Source organism: Apteryx mantelli, chromosome 3 (genome assembly GCF_036417845.1).
Source record: "Apteryx mantelli isolate bAptMan1 chromosome 3, bAptMan1.hap1, whole genome shotgun sequence".
Lineage (NCBI taxonomy): Eukaryota > Metazoa > Chordata > Aves > Apterygiformes > Apterygidae > Apteryx > Apteryx mantelli.
In genome coordinates this window covers 34995897-35013009 of record NC_089980.1, presented here as the reverse complement: position 1 = coordinate 35013009, position 17113 = coordinate 34995897, and the positions used below count along the sequence as shown (strand labels likewise).

The 17113-nt window shown below is 41.8% G+C and overlaps 1 protein-coding gene across 1 annotated transcript in view; it reads right to left on the bottom strand.

The window, feature by feature from the left end:
- KCNH1 (potassium voltage-gated channel subfamily H member 1) overlaps positions 1-17113 on the bottom strand; it is a 189541-nt gene that overhangs the window by 117877 nt on the left and 54551 nt on the right. The gene's annotated exons all lie outside the window — the stretch shown is intronic.

The following is a 17113-nucleotide window of genomic DNA, read 5'->3' as shown; positions in this document are numbered from 1 at the left end:
CCTTCTCCCAGATATGCCCAAGTTTGATGGTTGCCCTGGGCTCCAGCAGTTTACGCTCTCAGCCTCACTCCTGTGCCAGACATCACCGCCCTCCCAGCAGGGTTGCCAGCCCTTGCCTCTTCTCCCGGCGAGTGTTTCCCTGCAGTGCGCAGATGCGCTCACCCCGCCAGGCTGGGCTGCAGGCAGCGGCAGCCGAAGGGTACCTATGGGCCTTGTTTTGTCCCTAGGGCAGTGACTTTCAGCAGAGGGAAGGTCTTCAATCACTGCAGCTAAACATCCTAGAGTTCATCTTTTCCAGAGTCACACCAAAGTCAGGTATCTCCCTGTCCCTTCCATGACTTTCAGTGTCTTGTAATTCATCCTGAGAAGACATGTTTTGTGTCTATTCAGCACTTGCACTGACATCATGGTTGGCTAGCACATGGCTAGCTGGATAAACATATGGTCTTTTGTCTCTTGCAAGGCCAGCATTTTCCAATAGGTCACCATTAAAGGTGCTTATACTTCTGCTATCTTTCTTGAAACAAGGCTTGTTTTTTCCAAGAATTCATACAAACTCTCTTCCATAGGGATTCTCTTGCTGCCGAATTTCAATTTCCAGCCCTGCTGTTTTTATGTTCTTGAGTGCTGTTCTGCACTCAAGATCAAGAACTTGCTGTGTTAAATGGACAGACAACCCCTGTGTTCTCAGAAGTGGCTGACCCTGATTATCTCAACTTGAAAAGTGAACGATTTAGAGAGTTAGGAACATGAGTCAAATGGAAAATAGAAAGAAAATGTGTAGACAACTCTAATTATAGATGCCACAGCATTCTGTTTCTAATACTGTCATGATGGCAGCAGACAGATAATGGCAGTAAAACCAGAAATGGTGGGAAGGACTCAGAACACAAGCAATAACATAAAGCACATCATCAGTCTGCAGAAGGCACAAAGCCATCAGTAAAAAAGCTCTTTGTTTTGGGGTTGGGTTTTTTTCCCCCTTTTTAATGGGAAGACACTGGTCCAATCAAGCTGTTTTGAATTGATGATCATAGTTGTTATGCTCTGTTTACTTGTCTGATTGTAATTTTAAAAGCCCACAGTCTGAATTACAGCATATCCAGTGTATTCACTACACGATGATAAAACATAGAACCGACATAGAGATCACCCAAGGAATACAGAAGCACAGTATGGTTTTGTTGTTGCACAGATATCAGCGTTAAATTTATCAGCTGATATTGGGAAAGTGTATTCATCTCTTTCACAAGAGAGACTGCGTATCTGCCAGTTCCAGCTCTTTCCTGACAAGACCAGACAAATTAATTGTATGCCAGCATTGAAAGTACAGTTGTTTTCACAAATGACTAGAGGGTTTAAGCTGGCAGAATTAGCCTTATGTTACTAGGTTTCTCTATTAAAGTTTTCATTTGCATTTTAATTTTACAATTCTGTCTAGCCTTTTTTTTTTTTTTTTAACATCCTGTTTAGGTGCTCTTGATACCTGGGTATGTACATCATTAACCTGAAAAAATCATACAGTCTTATAACTCTTCCCTGGCTTCCAAGGTCACCAGTGGGTCACCAGTAAAAGGTGCTTCCAATTCTTGAAACCAGGTTCAGTTTTTTCATAAGTACTAAGTACTCACAAGCTCTATTTTGTATCAGGAGTTTAGTAACGTAAAGTCAGGTTTGCAGTGTATCAAGTAAGGAAAACCAGAAGCTAAAACACCTCAAATTATGAAGCACCTGTGAAAATACTGGTCACAATGACTTGCCAGGTGTAACAGAAAAACAATGCAACATCACACAAAATAGTCTCCAAATTCTGTCTATTCAGAATTTTTGTTGCACAAAAAATTACCTGTTTGAACATTTAAAATTTGACATAATTTGAAAATTTACCCCAAGAATGTTATATAAGGAAGAATAAGTGTATTTGCAAGTGAAGATTCTGAGTCAACCTCAGAAGAGGTCCAATCCTTCCATGAAAGATGTTTTGTCTTCCTTTACTACAAAAGCTCTCAGAGTAGAAACAAAAACACTGGCAATCTCCTGCAGGGCCAGAGCCTTTGAAACTTCTCCCAGAATATTCCAAGAATAGCACCACTGGAGTCAGTGGAAGAAGAAATCTGTGTGAGAGTAAAATATGGTCCTTAGGGTAAACAGGTTTTATGGATTGTGTATTGATTTCTTCCTTCAGTTTGACACATTTATATGCTGCCCTCTCCTAGAGCATCTGAGTAAATCAGGCGATTATTCAGAACACGGGCACAGAACAGCAGCTTTCTCTCTGCGCACCCCGGCTGTGGGCTCTGCAGAGACTCTGGAGGAAACTTGCTCTTTTTCAGCCATAATTACTGCAAGTGATTTTTTTTTTCCACTTTACATGAAGCTACAGCCTGTTGAGCTGTGAGAAGCACACGCTCCTGTAGCATTTAAAATGACCTGCAACTAATGGGTATTTCAAACAGCAGATCCTTTGGAAAAGAAGTCCTGCTTTATAGGAACGCAACTGGTCCACCAGGCAACCAGCAACAGATGCCAAGATCCAAAAAAGCTGTTAAAACAGAAGTACTACTGCGTAGCCAGTAGGAACCAACTGTTGAAGGATGAAACTTTCCTGTTAGCAACCAGTGAAGAATTTGGTTGTGCAAGTCTCAGGCAAACATTACCGTGCATCAACTATTCTGTGCATTGCTGCATAGAAAACAGTACAAGAACAGTACAAGAATAGTACAAGAACCTCTTAAAAAGTATAAAGCAGTACTCTCCTGCAGTACAAGATTAGAGACAGCAACTACAGGAGGAAAGCAATGCTAACAAAACACACACACACACACACACAGAGCAGTGCCAGATTTAAGTTCTTTCTTTTTCTCTACCCATGCTACCTTTTTCTGGGAAGCAGCTTATTTCACTACCCAAGCTTTACCGAACTCTTCATCCATCTCCAGTGCTATCTTAAAGCATGTGCCTACAGAGTTAGGTTGCAACTCTAGCCAGACAGCACACTATGTTTGAATATTGTATGGGATATTTGGCAACTTCCCACATCAAAAGCTTCCAGGAAACAGCCTTTCCCACTCGCATGCATCAGGGAACTGCTTTTCCAGATTCCTTCCCCACTTCTGACACTATCTCACTTTAAATCTCAGCTGAAGATCACAGCCATGTCGTGCTATCGCAGAACAGCTCTAAGAAGGAAAACCCATAAATACCTCTATAAGGTCTCCTCTATAAGGACACTATTTATGATGTCATCAACACGGCTTTACGTGTGTTTGCACAGAGTGTGCAAGGCTAGAGAGTTAGTTCTCTTCCTGACCAGCTCTACCATAACCGTTCCAATGACACCTCGGGAGAGGACAAGCTTCACAGCAGATTGCTATCCTTTATACCTAGCTGCAAACAGCCTGAGAAGCGTGGCTGTACTCAGGTTCCCTTGTTTTCCCAGTTTTTCTGAATCTCTAATCTGCCCTAATATTTCACTGGCCATTGAACTATTAAACTGTCCCTATCACTGAACTGTGGGGCCCTGAAATCGTACTAGCACTCCATGCATTCAACCATTCCTACTTCTTTGTTATAGTTGTCTGCTGCATCACATTTTCCATTTTAGACTAAAGTGGTAATGGCAGAGAGCATTTTATTCTTGTCTGGCCACCCAGCGATAAAACACAATGGTTCCATAAAACACTGGCTTCCCCTGCAGTCTTCTGTATTATTGATGTCTATGTACGAATAAAAGAGGACTCCATTCTGGATCTGAACTATGCCTTCATAAAGGGAGATACATTTTGTATTGGCATAATCATGATCAGAATCTCACACACTTTGTAGAGTGAAATAACTGATCCTGATAAAATTGATACAGACAACTGGCCATACTTACTACCTCCTGCCCCAGCACCTGCTCTTCCCACATACACAAGCATCTCAAATTTCCCTCTCAAGTCTTCGCCTGCCTCAAAACATCATGCTTCAAACCATGCTCTTTCAGCCATGAAGACTGAAGAATAAAAATACTGCTCATCTATTGACTACAAGCCTGTAACTATTAAGAGTAACCAACTGTCTTAAACATGCACTGCATAGGATTCTCTTTCTTGGGAAGCAGTTTAAAAATAAGTTTCAGAGTCTTTTTTTCTTAAAGACAAAACAAAAAATAAATTCAGCTTCAGGTTCTATTTCTCCTCTCAGCTCCTGTCCCCCTTTCCGTCTCCTCCCCCTGCAAAATGCGAAAGTAAACAAAGCAAGGGAAGCTACCTGCTTCCATCTTCCACCTGTCAGTGCATTCACCAAAAGATCAGCAGGAGCCCAAAAAGCAGATGGTCAGCTGTACAGTTTGGAAAGGACAACCTTCTGATTCCCTCAGTGGAAAACAGGAGCATCCATCCACTTGGCAGCTTCAAGCTGTATCCCCAGGAGAGGCTTGGCAGTGTCACACAGATCTCTGCCTCACAGGTACTGCTGTCCCTCTACTTCTAAACACAAGTGGAAGAGCTTTGATTGATTTGTCTGTTGTAGTATTTGCAAGGAGTGTGCTGTCTTCTCTTATACCAGAGAGAATAAGATCTGATCCCCTTTCCTGTGTCTCCAGAAAGCTCACTCGTGATCAGACAGCATATTCCAGTGCAGTTCAGTATGTCTGTGGATTTCAAACATACCACACTTTCCTCCTCATTAACTAAGTGGGAATTCAAGTTTTCCCCAGGGAAAATGAACTGACCCAGTGCACCACTGTCTCTTCTCCCTTATGCACAGTGCTATGATTTTAGAGCAGCATCTTCTGCCTGCAAAGCTGCAGGGATTTTCCTACACGCAGCAGTCTTGGCCTCCTGCCATTGCTCTCCACAGAAGTGTGCTCCCCGTTTCCAGTCCTGCCGGGGAGTAGGTGCCTGCGGCAACACCGGCTCAGCCTGAGGGGTCACCCAGCCTGGCAGGGTAGTCCTGCCCCATGTTCGGTCACCATCCTGCCATCTTACTTCACGTGCCTTAACCTGTGCCACTGTCACACACACACAGAGAAGCTCCTCTCCCTGGAAAAGAAGCAGTAAAGGATCCCCAGTGAAGGCTCCCCAGCTGCCCTCCACTCTCTCGTGGTCTCTTGGGCAGGGTGCACGTCCAACTGCTTTGACAAGAGGGGATTAAAGAACCCTGCTGCCTGATCTGTGATGAAGACAGCTTTGAGAAGGGTACTGATAGTAATATCTCCTAGTTGCACTACAGCAGAAGCTCAATGTGAGCAGAAGCTTGCAAATTCCAAGCTCAAACTAGGATCGAGGCTCTATTTGGACAGGCAGTTCCCCTCCCACACAAAGTTTAAATACAGAAGAGAGACAAAGGATGAGAGGAAAAATAAGTTACAGAAGGTAACACTGCAGGATCCTGGATGCCTCTCCAGTTAACACCTGGATCCTGATGCCGCTTCCAGGCAACTTCTCACGCGGCTTCCTGTCTCTTAAAGTTTTCATTATATACAGGAAGGTCCAAAACAGGATTAGACATTCTCCAGCTACATGACTAGGTCAGAATAGCATAATAAGCCAAAGAAGGCATGTAGCTAGATCTTCTCTTCCTCTCAGCTGCTCAGTGTGGCATCTACATAACATAGAGGTTCTCTCAGAGTAATCTGCCTGTTTGGTGATTCCTCCACGATTTTCACAGGAGGTATCTAACTTTATGCGGGGTAAGGTTCTCTGCCAGAAAATGCTCGCTCTACCCTCCCACGTTTTGTCACTATTAGCACATAATTAACCTGTAGTCAACTTACTTGCAAGGAGTGCGAGAAAGCCACTTCCTGGAAATTTAGTTTTGGCATACTTAATTCTTGAAACAATTGATTTGATCATTTTCCCAATCATGTGAAGAAAGGGTTTTATGAAGGAGGAATAAGTAGAATCAAAAATACTCAAAAGACATTTAAAAGTGAATGAAGAAAACAAAGCCTATTTTGCATTTTTGCAAACAGGAAATACCTTCCTGTCCCCTCCCTCTGCATTTCAATACATCAGACTGAATTAGAAGCTAAAGGTCCAACAAATGTTCAAGGAATAAGAAGTTCAAGAAATTATACCTTATGATATCCTCCCTCCCTAAAAGCAAAGGGGCGAGACAAGGCAAGTTGAATAGCTTTTCCAGTTTCCTGTTTCTTGTGAAAGTCTCCCTGTGCAAAACACATAGGATGAGCTGCCAGCACAGGATGACAACCGGCATAGCAGTGACAGGCCCAGAAGTGAGGGTTCGTGCAAGGAAATGAGAGAAAAGTAGGAGGAAGAAACTCATGGCCCATGACACGAAAGAGACCTGGAAACAGGAGAATAGTTTCAGCAGATTTAAGGTGCATTTCTGCGAACTATTCTCAGTAGATGCTGTGTTATTTCCACTAACAAAGTCATTGCCAAACCCATATGGCTGTTTGATGCAAAAGGATTCACTCTGCCCAGGCACACACATACATAGTGCCACTGTAGGCCCGATCAGTAGGAGGTATAATTTCACTCATCTGCCCTCTAAGTATGAAACAGGTAATAGTTTTTCAAAAATTAAGACAGAGTTGCCTCAAAGTTGCAGCAAATGTTTGGCTTCACATTTTATAATAATTTGCACTAAAAATGCAAGCTATCAGCAAGTGCTATAATTATAATAAATAAGCTTACAGTTTTCACAATTCATTTAATGAACTGCCTAGAACATTTCAGACAGTTAAAGGTCTTTGGGGGACAGAGATTGCCAAAAAACTCTGGCACTGTTTTAAATATTTTTGCAGTAAGTCTTAATTTTACCAGAAAAAAACCTCACAACTCACAAAAAACTCATTTGAATTCAATTACAAAAATTGTAACTGAAAGAAATGAGTCCTTTTTCTTAAGTCCTATTTTCTCTCCTTCAGTTGACCTTTGAACAGTTGGAAGATGTTACCAATCTCCAGCTCCTCTGTATTTTTTAGTGAAAATTCCTCAGGATCTTTCCATTAACAATGAGAACAAACTGTGACCATGAATCATCCCACTCACCTGTGCTTATCAAGTGACACATTTTTGCTTTGGAGATAGTGACAGCGGAGGACAAGGTTTGCCAAATATTTGACCAGAAGAATTTACTTCTGCACCACCCAGGTGCAGTTAGTGGTTTGATTTCAAAGAAGGGAAAAAGCATTTCCAATTCATGTTGATGTGAGTAAGAACACTCAGCTCAACTGTTTCATTCTTTCCCATATGGCACTTTGGATTTTAGACCCCACTGGCTGTCGAAACCCTTCAGTTAAAAGAATAAATTTTCTACTTCCCTTCCAGCCAAGAAGACCTAGAATAAAGTTACTTGTCTCCTTGCACATTTTTCACACCAGTTGCAGCAAGAGTTACCGGACTGTGGATAAAAGATATTGACATTTTCACATATATTCCATATTTTCTCAGGAGATCAGAATTTCTTCCATCAGGCTGAGCTTACAATAGGATATGTCTTCAGACACCTACTCAGGTTCAGATCTAGAATATTTCAGAGCTCTCAGCCTCAAAAAATAAACTGCATATGACCCACAACAGCATCTAAATCCTCTAGGACATTACTTACCTTTTTTATAAGCAAAAAAGGCAAATCTTTCTTTAAAATATAAAAACAGCCAAATGCATTAAAATTCACTGATCTGGCAAGCACAACTAATCCTTATTCATTCTCAACAACAATGTGATAGCTCAGCTAAGTGGTTAGGGACATCTCATGATACATAAACCACTTAAATATTACAGCAATACAAGCTGTTTCCACTCTGACATTTTGAAGCCTACAGCAGGTCTGTCTGAGACCAGTAGCAATTAGATAGTAAAATAACTAGACTGTCTTCAAAGACGATGCAGAAATGAAAGGTGCTTAAAAGATGCTTCACATCTTCTGTCATATTCCACACATTAGATGATAAGTGGCACAATGTGTCAGATGATTGGATGTGCTATTTTGCTTTTCTTTTTCCCCCTCTCCTGTCTAATTGGATTTTTCTTAGACAGAAACAGACTTTGAAATACAGATGATTCTTATGCAAAACCAAACCCTTGTCCAAGATTTCTATCCTTCAACAATAGAGCTGCTTCCTAGGGAAAGGTCTCTCAGGACTGCAGAGAGGAAAGAGACATCAGTCATGCTCTTGTGCACCACAGGTATTCAGCCAATTTCACAGGTGTGAACCTGGAATAAAACTCCACAAAGATCAATCATGATCTTCTGGATTATACTTCTGTGCCTCAGTAATTTAAGAATAAAATCATAAGTTGGGCCCCTAAGTTTGCTGTGCTGCGTATCAAAACACAACCTTTCAAGGTAACAGTTTTGAAACTTTATGCGCAACAAAGGGAGAAAAAGCAATCATATATAACACAAGCTCCCTCCCATTCCCCCCAAAATCCCAGACAAACCAGAAACACTGTACAGTTTCCATTTTCTTTCCTGTCAAATAGAGCTATTTTTTTTTCCCATTTACAGTACTTTCAGAAGTTGTTCAATGTCTTGGAGATCAAGGTAAAGCTCTACATGACACAACAGGTTTTAAGAACCTTGTGAATTAAATTTCTTCACAAAAAGCTCACTTTAAAAATTATCCTGATTGTTTTGGCATGATTCTGGCAGTGACTGGGAAACAAAATCCCCTGAGACTATTCTAGCAACTAAATTCTCATATATGTTGAGGTGGGCTCATTCACTAGATCTATGAGACTGAAGCACAGCTGCAAATATTTGAAAGTCATTAAGGCAAAAAGACACATCATGGGAAGAATCACCAGTAGTTTTGTGATATGGCGCTTTTTTTTTTTTTTTTTTTTTTTTTGCTTTGAAGTGTCTTGCAATGGGGAGATGACTAACCCCCATATGAATAGGGCGCTCTTCATATAGCCATGGTCATCAGCTCAGACAGATTTATTACAGCATTAGTACTAGTGCTGTGAACCTGAAAAAACATTCCAGTCTATCTTAGCCTGGAGACAAAGATTTGGATAGAAGTTAGTTATTTACATACGCGTCATCTAGTCTGCTCTTTTGCTGTTTTTGACACCAGGGCTTTATGTTTCAGTAGTAGCAACCGTTTAAAAATCTGCAGGCCTCTAATGTCCTTATCCTAAGAAGAGGCAACCTTTAAGAGCTACAGTTCTAGGTTTGGAGTTTGCTATGTTGTGAAGTCTGTCAGCACCAACTGCATCCCTCCAGCATGTCCTGTCTGCACTGAATATCAATTATGTAACTTAGCGTAGGCCAGACACGCCAACACTTTAGCTCATCGGCGTGGTTTTGAAAATGCCACCGTGAGCTGGTGCAGTCCTATGCTTACTGATGAGAGATACCGACTCGCTTCACTGAAAACGGCATCCCTTCGGGCTCAACTGTCTAAAGGATTGTTTATATAAACAAAAAGCCTAAAACAATGTTGTCTATCCATTCTTTGGTATCACAGTGACTTTTTCTTTAAAAAAAAACAAAAAACAAAAAAAACCCACTCTCTATTTACTCTTAACAGGAAAAATCAGGGTATTTTCACACTTAAGAGATAACCAGCCCAAATCCTGCTCTGATACACCCAAACCCTCCTTGTAACCTGCAAAGAAGGTCCATCCACGTTTTCTCCTGGCCCTAGCTCTTTGCTGAAACTTGGTGTAGCAGAGAAAGATATTTGCAACACATCTTGTTCATTCTAACAGAGAAAGCATCCAAGGAAAATAACATTCAGAAATCCCAAAGAAGTTGCTTAACAATTATACCAATAACACACCAGCTCTTCAAATATCATGAGTAACTTCAAACAACAACCAATAAGGCACAGTACAGGGGGGCAAGGGAATAGATCTGGAAAGACTTCCCCTTTCTATTAAAAGCCCACTAGCAAGAAAAGAAGAAAAATCCAGGTCTTTAAATCAGGAATTACTAGCTTGAGTGGTGCTGCTGGTGGCTAACATAGACAAGTATGAAAAGCAATTCAAAACTAATCAGCCATATGGAGAGCATGCCAACAGTCAGCACTCAGCAACTCTCAGTTGCTCCCAAACCTCAGTGGCTGGCAAGAAGCCTGTGGCATCTAAATCTTTGTCCCATTGCCAGGGTTAGTGACAAAAACCAAGCATCCAAGAGATCACCTTCCCAGGAAAAAGGTTTCTTCTTCCTTTCTCAGCATGTGTCTAAACCAAAACAGCATATTTGCAATTACTACAAATACAAAAAAAAAGATGCTTTGGGTTCAAAGTCTGAGAGGCCTTTGTGCTCAGACACTGGTTTCACATCCAGTCCTGAAGTAGCATCACTACTAAGGGGATTTTTTTTCCAAGCAACCTCTCTGGTGCTGTAGAACAAGCAGTATGGTCACCAAGAACCATTCAATATGTGCACTGTACATGCTCCTCTTATGGTTAGATATGTTCTTGGTAAGTACACACACAGCACAGCCACATCCATTTGCTCATAAAAGCTGAGAGACTGCATTACAAGGGAAAAGCACACCTCAGGAACATCACCAAATACAATGCTGCAGTGCATCTGTACCTTTTTTCGTGTATTGTGATAATAGCAGGCTATTTTTCTATCAGTTTCTGGCTATCTTCATTCATATGAGTCTCTGAACAGCTCCTGTTCTGGTGGGTGTCACGAAAGCGCACTGCTTCCTCTGTGTGGCTGCGAAGGAGCTACACAGAGCTACGTGTCATGATACCAACCATCAAGGTTTCCTCATAACCCACAGGGATGTTCACATTACCAGGGGAGATTTTTGTTCCTTTCAGTAAGACCACTAAAAACAGAACTACCTAATTACATTTTCAAATTTACTTAATGTTATCCTCATCCCTGTGTTTTCATGTCTAACGAGAAAGAATTTATTCTTGGAAAACACACACCATTTTTAGAACAGTTCATCCCTACTCTACCTGCACAGCAAAGGGATTGCTGACATAGTGCCCAGATATGAAAACAGCAAATGAAAGCCCTCTGGTTTCTGCTATTGCTTAGGAAAGAAAGGAAAAAAAAAAAAAACGAAAAAACAATATACAACACAACCTGACAGATTCACTGAACAAAATATATGAGAACTGTTATTTGGAGGCATATGTCTCCACAGGGAAGAAACCAAAAATTGAAATAACAATTTTTTCAAGTATTAAAAATGGAAAATAAATGTCCTTCCACAGACCCAGACAGCAGTTTCAAACCTGTTTTCACATAACATCAGCCTCTCTGAAAGATCACTCTGTAGACGTATTCCTTATTAATTAGCAATTTAATATCCATCTGTGAAAAGGGATAAGCAAATGTGTTTTGATTCATCTAAAATGAAGCTGAGGAGTTAATTGCTTTTACTTTCAGTAGTGGCATTCATATTTCCCTATATATACAGACACATGTACTCAATAAAGTGAAGCAATACCATGCAGGTCAGTTTGTTGACAGATATGAACACAGACTCTGTTTTACAAAACTATAATTTACCATATGCACATGAAAAATGACTACATAGTAATATGAATTGGGTATCTTATCAGAAGCATCAGGTGTCCACAGAACAGGAATCCTCAAGAGCAGCCACAAGGTACTTCATGTGCTGTCCCTATTTTCAAAAGTGCTTGTTCCAAGCAGACGTGCCCTATTGAGGTCAAGAATCAGGACCCGCATGTCCTTTCAGTAGGACTGACCAATATAGCATGCATCCCAGGGCTACGTGATGAGTACCCTGAGGTTCCTTACAAATCTCAGTAGGGGTTGCGTTTACCCATGTCAAAATAACCAACAGTAAAATGCCTTCACCCTAAAACTGCAGCCACGATGAGGTCAGTAGGGCTGTGTATGCAGTCACTGCATTTGAGAACATGAGAAGACCATCCCACAGAAAACAGCTCCTGAGCAGGGAGCAGGGCCGCCGACAGCAAGCCAGTCCACCTCATGCTTCATCCAGTGCGTAAAACCAAACGGCCAACAATCCTGTAGGCTCAATACCCACACGCAGCTGATCTACCTGAATCATCCCCTCCCAATTGCTAAGCACCGCCAGCACGACATAGCCACCCTTCCTTCTGCAAGTTCCCCTATCTTAGGCTTTTTACCAGGCCAATGTTTGTACTCAGCCAAAGCTCCCACTGGTCCAGGATAACTTTGCTGACATATCGCTGTATTTTATTTAAAACAGTTACCTGGACTTATGATTTACCATAAAGGAAGATTAAATAAAAAGGAAAATGAAAGTGGTGGGCTTACCTACTTTTTTTTAAACAGCACTTTGCTATAATGTCAGATAGCTATTACCAGTGGTCAGTGGGTCTACAAAGAGTTAATGTAACGCAAACATTTCTGCCACTGGACCAGCTTTAAAGGGGGAGGGAGCATTGAGTAGAAGAGGGCATATCAGTAGCTGAGCAGAAGAGAAAAACAAATTTTGTGTTATGGAAAATAGAACATAATTACACAGTATTCATTCCATGATTCTGTGTATGAGCATACTAAACACACACACACAGTATTGGTTATTAACAGCTTTGCCTTTCAAATACCTGTAATATTCTTGGCCCTTCTGACACAGATGTCCTGTTTTGATGCCAGCACAGTCACGTGCTGTCTGAACCAGAAGCCTGTCAGGCAGTTTTCCGGTGGAGAAGACAGCAACACACATCTCTGAAAGTCACTCCTTTATTTACAAGTAACTCCAATCCTGAAATAGAGAGGTTCAACTGACAACACTCCAAGACGAAAGGAAAAAAAAAAAATTACTGCCACTGGTCACAGACTTTCCTCTCCAGAAACTTTTCAAAACATTCAGCTAGCAAACCAAGCAAAACCAAACCAAACCAAACCCTAAGTTTGCTAGAAACAAGGACCTGTAACAAAACTGCGCCACCTGGCAATGCTCCTCAGGGCAGCACACGCCGCATCAAGCCTTCCCCTGAGATGCAAGCATTTGGCACCATCAAATCCATTCTACTAAAAGTGACTGTAAAAAAATCAAATGAGGAGAAAAACATATGCCTCTTCTTTTTTTAAACATCATAATACAGCGTGTGTGTTTGTATTTTTCTTTAAAAAGCTCACCAAGTAAGTGGAGCTCCCGCTTTCAAAAGTGGATCGCTCCTTCCTCTCGCTCCACGCGTGCAACCGCCGCGCTCCAGGGCAGCGGCCGCGAGCTGAAGCCGAGACCGCTCACGCCACCGACGGGGAACAGGGCGCAGGTGCCGGGCCACGACTAACCCCCGCGCCGAAGGAGCCCCTCGGCAAGGAGCCGGCGGCTCCCGGCTGCACTTCCCCAGCCCGCCGGCAGCGGGAGGCAGGCGCCTGCCAGGCCCGGCCGGCGCTGCTCTGCCGTCTGCCGTCTGCCGCCGCAGGCGCAGCGCGGCAGCCCGCGCCAGGCGGTGGCGGCGGCGGCGGCGGCGGGCATGGGCCTCCCCGCACCCGCCTCGGCGAAAGGCGCTTGCGCTTGCAAACGAAGAGGAGATCCACAGTTTCAAAGGCGATCTTGCCAGTGAAACGGTCACCATGGGTTTGGCTGGCCACCGCACTGTTTTACAAGCTCTTAGTTTCTTGATGCAGTGTTATTACTATTTAAAAAGAGCAGAGGAAAAAAAAAAGTGAAGGAAATTTCATTGTTTTCTTTCTGTTGGCCTAAATCTACACTCATCAGGCTAATAGGAGTTTTATTATTTATTCACAGTTGGGAGGTTAATTGGCCCAAAGGGAAAAAATTACCCTCCTATTAAATATTTTGAGCCTATTAAAAATATAATTTTGCTGCAATCATTTTGAAATATTAATGCTAGTTTTTTTATATTTGTCCTTAAATAACATTTTTTTGGTGATACTACAGTGGCAGTTCTGGAATCTCAAAAGCAATCTTGCTAACACCCTGTCTTACTCAACTAAACAAAAAAGCAATCATCGTCTTCAAAAAAAAAGTGACAGTGCAGTTTCCATTTCATATGGAAAAGGTTGTAAAACGACTGGCACTTCACTGGAGGGAGGGAGGGAGAGAGAGTTTCTGAGAAAGTTTCTGAGAGAGTTTTTGCCCAGACCCCACACACCTACTTCAAAAAGAAAATAAATTCACACAGTTCTTAAAAACTTATCCTTTAGCAGGGAAATAAATGGAGCAGAAAATCTGAGGTTGGACTCTACCAATCCCACCTATATTCAACTGGAGTTTTAGATAGTCGAAGAGTTAGGCTTTCTCTCCACCCTTCACGGAAGGAAAATAGTACCCTGTGCTACTGGAAGATGAGAAATGAACTGTTGCCTTTATACACCACTAGAGCATTGTCTAGAGAAGTCAGCGCATACATGGAGCTGTTACAATTGTGGGAAAGAGAAAAAGGGCCTTCAGCACAATCCTACATTTGTATGCTTATTTTTTAATAAAATGATGTTGTTCTTTTCCATTAAGGGGCAGAGGTCCGATACCACACTGAGCACACCTTAGCTGTTATGAACCCTGTCACTGTTTAAAGATGCTCAACCAATTTCAGGATCCAACCCAAAGCCCATATCTCCAGAAAATATTTAATCTATAGATGCCCATGGAATGGTCCATAATCCACTACTTTCAGGTCCTTTCAGTTCCTAGAACAATCGGATCTGAAGTATCGAGAGATTATCACAACACATTCCTCTGAGCTCTTTTAAATCTATTTTCTGCCAAAGTCAAGAACTTTATGATAAAAATCAACTTGCACAGGAAGCTTATTTTCTTTTACCATTTTTCACCCCAAATAAGTAATTTATTGCATAGGCACCTTCATTAACAAAAAACATGAAGTTTTCAGCCATTTACCAATTTAATTTCAAATGATTTTGAAGTCTACCTGCAAAAGACTTGCTTTTCAATACACATACATGTCATTAGTATAAGCATGACCCACAATCTTTGTAACATTTCTTATTTTTGAGAACTGCATTACTAGATGGGTACTAAAATAAATGCAGTATTAATAGCAAAGTATAAGAGAGAAATCATAAAACCTTTACTTCTACTAGTGGGCGGTAGCACCTTGGCAGAACTGATTTGGGATTGCTTGCTTCTGGCATGCTGGATGACTGCAGCCCTATCCCTGCCATGTGCAAATCTAAGTGATCTGACACCTGGAAAACGAGGAGCACAACAAGACCAGGTAGCCACTGTAATATGAGTGAGTTGCCCAACTCACAGGAAACACGTCAGTTGGCCAGGGACAAATACAGATTTTGCTGTGTGACACAGAAAGGCTTTAGGCAGACTTAGCCTTTCTTTCCCCTCCCCAAAGTCTACCTCCCGATACAGTTGTTACGTACCTTTCAGGCTGCCAACAGATGAGACAAAGTCCTTATAAAACAGCCCTAGTTCAGCCCCAGATCAATGTTTGAGAGCTTAATTCTACAGACAAAATAACGTCATTTTAACACAAAATTTTACAGTGGAGGAAAGCCAATCAGCAATTAAGTTCTAAATACCTGCAACCTGAACAAATCTCTTTCGTTCTTCCCATCCTGAGGAACTGCCCCAGCTCAAAACCAGAAGCTCCACGTCAGCCACGCAGCGAGCAAAGCTGTGGCGCCGATCACGCTTGCTACCAAAAGCAAGCGGCAGGGCTGGCGTTCTGCAGTATTGGCTGAATCTTTGGAAAATTAGGGGTGAAGGGAAAGACTGGGTGGGTTGTGTCACGAGCCCGCCTGGCAGAAGGGGCGAGGACTGCTGCTCAGTAGGGTACCCCTGAGGGAGGCAGGAGAGCAGAGCTGTGCGTGCAGCTCCCAGCCAGGCTGCTGCAGAGGCCCAGGCCGCCCACCTGCCGACAGACTGCCAGGCCCAGTGACAGCTAGGGCCCCCCCATGCCTCTCCTGCTCCACTTGGGGCATGTGGCTCTTGTTGGAGATATGTCAATATTCAAATCACTATTTTGACAATACCAAAATATGACCTTAACACACGCAGCAATAGGCAAAGACAATTTTCAAAATTCAGCTAAGCCTGAAAAGAATTCCTTATGGAGAGAGAGAAAAGAAAAAAAGCTACTTACTTTCTCCCTGCTGAAATTCAGAGGAACTCTGCATCAGAGCTTCTCCAAAACTCGCTGCTTCCTTTTGGAAGGTTCCTTACTAACACAAATCACCAGGCAACCAGGACAGAAGGGTTAATGCAAGCTCCCACCTAACAATCAGCGGTAGCTTCTGTTCTGGAAGTCTCGAAGTTTGTCAAGTCAAAAGTGTTTCCACCTTTACTATCAGCATGTTAAAAGCAATCAAGATGCTATAAAAGCCAGAGTGGTAAACTGAAAAATTGGATTATTTAGTTGCCATTCACACAAACACGTATGTGAATAGTCCTAATGGTTTCCAAGTAGTTGTCCACAGGATAAAGGTGCTCAGATACACAGACATTTACTGGGTTAGATGTTTAAGGTTCCCAAAGGCCAATAAAGTACAAACAAAATTGTTTGCATCAAATCTGATTGTGTTCATGAGATACATTTAAAATTGCCAGATCACTAATTTTTACAGTTTGCTGAAATTAAAGTTCATTTTAGAGTTCAGAACAGGTATCTATCAATATTAACCTCACAAATTCTGTTTATGTACATGATGCTTCCAAATGAAGAGTTTGGAGCAGGTAAAACTCCAAAACATCCCCACGTACATGCTGGACTTTATGAAGATTATATTCATTGAGTACTCAGGCAGCAAATGCTTATCTTGTCTAGCTAGTTTAATGAGCATAACATAATGAACAATAAGCCAAAGGCCAGGATATCTCATATTAAACAGGTACCTTCATCAGGAAATACGTTTGGAAGCCTGCTTTATACTACACTGCTACACTGTCTAATGCACTTCTCATGAGGAAACTGCATAATTGTCTCCAAGTTATACAAATTCAGTTTCTGCTACCAGTGTGTTTTAATGGGATGACAGAACTCTTAGCAGTGGGGAAAAAGCTAGAATAACAAAATTAACAATTTTTGTAGCTAAAAAATTCTAATCCCTACTTAAGCAAGAATACATGCCTTTCTACTTCCTCTCATTAACCTTCAGTCTGCTTAACACTGAATGTGTAATTTTATTACAGTACATGATTTCAGTGTCTCGGTAAAATGACACATACATCAGAATAAAAGCTGCATGTTTGTATCATAGCAGGCACTATGTTGCT